The 4,320-nt window shown below is 37.1% G+C and overlaps 1 pseudogene; it reads right to left on the bottom strand.

The window, feature by feature from the left end:
- Window positions 1-309: 309 nt before the first annotated feature.
- LOC114184116 (3-ketoacyl-CoA synthase 12 pseudogene) lies at window positions 310-2,503 on the bottom strand (annotated as a pseudogene).
- Between the last annotated feature and the right edge of the window lie 1,817 nt (window positions 2,504-4,320).

Here is a 4,320-nt window from a genome sequence, read left to right on the forward strand (position 1 = left end):
TAACGTTAATTCTCATACAAGTTTAAAGTAGTTAACATCACAATTTCCTTAGTTAACCCTATCTATATGTTGCAGCTTCGAAAAACTTGTGCAGTATAAAGGAGTTAAAAAACAGATCATCGATGTAATCGACAACGACGGAACGAAGGATTCAATGCGAGCGAAAAGTTGTTTGTCGTGACCATAAAATTAATGACCCGTTAACATATCTTAATCAGTTAAGCTTTAAAATAAATATAAAAAGGTAGAATCCATGCACAACCCCACAACACATATTCTCGGTCCATCCTTTCACTTTACGAGACGATATTTGACGAATATGTATATATATATATAAGAAAAATAGGTACAATAATATTTTGTCACAGAAAAAAAAAAAGAATTATTATATCCCATCCTATTAAAACAAATAAAACTAGGCAAAAGGAAACCATAACACTTTTGACAGCAAGGGCACACCTTATTGAGTAATGAACCCTTGAGGGATTCATCAATAATAAGTATAGTTTACAGAAAAAATGAATCTCCAGACGCACATTCATGCCTGTTAGGAAATATTAAACTATGGAGCTTCTTTTTTAATTTCATTTTTCTTTTGCATGATTTCTATAGTATCGAGAGAGAATATAAGAATTTTGATACCGTTTTGTTTACTGTCAATAGTGTTGTTGACATTGACAGAGATGGAAGAAAGTTTGTTGATAACAACAGTATCAAAAGTCTTAATAATTTCTGAAGATATTATAGAGATATTGTGAAGAAGATGAAATGAAAGCTTACTTGAGAAAACCATGGAGTTTGAAGTTGGTTGCTTCTTGAACATCATTGATCCAACCAAACTTCTCCATGAAAGGGTTGGCCAAGGACTCCGGTGGGTAGTCATCAATGCATTCGTCCCACACATTAGGACGATCCCTGAGATCCTTCATTACCTCCCACATACAACTGTTGCATTTAAAGCCAGCACCAAAGCTTATCATCAGTACTCTGTCACCCTTCATGAGCCTCTTTTTGGCCTCCATGTACCCCAGCACGTACCACAAACTACTGGCAGAAGTGTTGCCAAACCTGTGCAGTGTCATTCTTGCTGGCTCAAGCTCATATTCACACAGATCTAAGCTCATTCCAACCCCATCAATCACAGCTTTTCCTCCTGTGTGCAGGCAAAAATGTTCAATCCCAGTCTTGAAGTTCAAAGGAGATTTGTTATTGGATTTACTAGATCCCCCACTTGAAGACTTAAGGGAACAAATTTCCCTCACTTTTCTGAACAGGGACACGACCATAAACCTTAGCAACTCCCTGGTTGGCAAAACCTTGGGTGACAACACCCTAAGGTTGTCAACAAATGCTCTTGTAGCTGCCTTGGGAAGGTTTTTGCCAAGATAAAACCCGAGCCTTCCTTCCTCGTCTTCCTTCTGATTGCAGCAACTGTAAGCATCCTCTCTAGCCCCATGGTGAGTCCTCACCAAACACTTCAACCTCATCATGGCCCTGTGCTTGAACGATCTTTTGTTTGTCAAAAGTATGACACACCCACCACTCCGGAACAAACAGTTCGCGAGAATCATCGATCTGTCGTTGCCGTTATACCAGTTCGGACTGAGAGACTCGGAAGTCACCAGAACCGCGAACTTGTTCTTCTGCGACTTGAACACGTTTTTAATGATGTCCAGCGAAATGAGGCTGGCACTGCAACCCATCCCAGTGAGGTTGTAAGCTTTTATGTCCTCCCTCATCTTGTAGCGGTTGATGATTCTTGAAGTCAGGGAAGGAACAGCGGAGAACATGGAAACATTCACCACAAGCACATCGATCTCCGAAGGCGAAATGCCTGAACTTGCAAGGAGTTTAGCAATGCTGTCACGAAAAAACTCCTCCATTTCTTTGACACCATCGTTCAGCGTCGGAGCTGCCTCACGACCCTCGATGACGTTGCTTGGGGCATACGTTTCCTCGCCAATGCCGGAGTTGACAACGGCTTTGAGGAGGAACTTGTACTCGTTCAGACCCAAATGCTTGTTCCTCTCTATGATCCTGCCACAGCATTCGGTTCCAAGCTTTCTTTCATCGCTTGGCTTGTAGAGTTGGTAGTCCAATATGTAACACTCTTGGTCCCTTTTCTGATCGAACAATTTCCAGATCAGGAAACACAAGTACAGCATTGTTGCACCATAAAGTAATATGATGAACTCCATTGGAGAGAGAGAGAGAGAAGAAGAAGAAAAAGAGGAAGTGACCTTAAGAGTTAGAAATAATTTGGTGGGTTGGAACTCAAATAAATGGCAGTACTTTATAAGAGTGATGAGAGAATGAGTTGTGCGTGTGAAAGGTATAGAGAGTAATCCAAAATGTCAATGCTGAACAGGAACAGTAATAGCATTGGTATTAGTATAGCTACCTCAACCCCCAACAAACTTATCTCATGGAAGCTTTCGTGTCAACCTTTATTACTAGAAAGAAAGCAAGCACCGGTCACAGTTTGAGCATGTTAGGAAGAGTTTTGTGGTAAGTCTTTATTCTATAATACGACATTTTCATCAAAGTTTCAATTTCTTCAAATGTTGCAACGCCAGCTACTATCTAGGCTGTAATTAGCAACTTGTGGATGTAACATCAATGGCAGTAGGTTTGTCATATGGTTATCCTCATTTAAGGAAGAAGATGCATTATTCGTAGATTTAATACACACTAATCTTACATATTTAAAATCATTAAACACTCATATCTAGCCTATTCTCTACACATCTGCACAAAAATATTATTGTTTATACATTCTTTAAAACGTCATGCCGAAAGAGAAGTTTTTTTTGAAAATTTAAGTGAGTTAAGAAAATTGAGTATATCATACACAGACAAAGACCCATAGAATTATATAAGTTGGATTCATGTTGGTATTGCATAAGCAACTTTTCTCGAAAGATACGTAATGGTATCATATTCACTACCAGAAAAATGCTAATTACCGACAGACTCATTCTTACAGATTTCAATCCGTTGGTAATTGATCATTATCAATGGATGCATACGTTGAATTTATTGATGGACTACATCCGTCGATAATAGATACGATAAAATTGTTGGATGTCTTTACCGACGGATGTTCACATATGCATTTATCGACGGATGTCATTCGTCGATAACGTCTTTGTTTAAGTACTTTGATCATTTGACAATGGCAATTAATGAACGAATGGCCGACGGCTTGGTTGACAAATGTGTCCGTCAGAAATTAACGGCAGACTTTTATAATTCGTCGGTAAAGTATTACCAACAATGTGTTTATTGACGAATTTTTTGCTATCAGAAATCTGTCAGTAAAATATCATTATCAACAAATTAGGGCAATTATCGACAGATTTTAACTGTCGAACGGATGAAGTTTGAAAAATCAATCACAAATTCTCAAATCTTAGTAATTAAGTCGATCATCAAAATTTTAAAGGAAGTCAACATCGTTATAAAAGTGTAGTATTTGACAAAAATAAATAATATCAAAGATGAGAATATATCGAAACATAGACCTCATGAGCATCGCCATCATATTATAGCTTAGTCAGTTTTCATTGCTGTTAACTCGTTATCAATAAAAATCATATAAAAACCATCCTCCAACATTGATCTCTCATCACATATGACAATTTCAGAAAATGATTTGAAATTGTTTGCAATGGTTTTTGGCAATCTTGTGACATGAATTTAGTGCTCTATAGGATCGACAAATTGGTGGTAAGTTCACTGTGCATCCTTTTTTTTGCAGTCTAGTTGCCACAAGCAAAGTGCATGTTCCACTGAAAATGGAAAAAGGAAAAGTAAACGAAAGAAACAAAAAGAAGAATACCGTGAATTAAATGGTTTGAATTACACACATTTTTCTTCTCAACGTGTTCCATATTCTATATGACCTCGGGCGAATACATATACAGTACCTATACTTGGTTAATTTTCTTTTAAGAGTAAAATATTCATATTCTATTACTTTCTATATATAGACCTAATTTAACTTAATTTTTTTCTAGTAGACGTGAAATTTTGAAAACATGTTTTCATTTAACAAAAAACTAAGTAAAGTTTTTATCTTGACATCTGAATGAAGACTTGGTGAACAATTTCCTAACTAACGAAATAAACTCAGCACTTAATACCTTAATCGATGCACACCTAATACGTCCTTCACAATTGAATGCATGGATAAGTTATTTTTGTTTTGCATAAAGTCAACAAAAGGCCAAGCAAGTTAAAGAAAACAGACAAGGCTTGAGTAGTTTCCGGTGTCTTTCCTGAGCCGAACAGTTGTTACCCAAAAAAGATTTTGGTTCT

This window comes from Vigna unguiculata, chromosome 5 (assembly GCF_037176805.1).
Source record: "Vigna unguiculata cultivar grain cowpea cultivar isolate G323 ecotype 2 chromosome 5, ASM3717680v1, whole genome shotgun sequence".
NCBI lineage: Eukaryota > Viridiplantae > Streptophyta > Magnoliopsida > Fabales > Fabaceae > Vigna > Vigna unguiculata.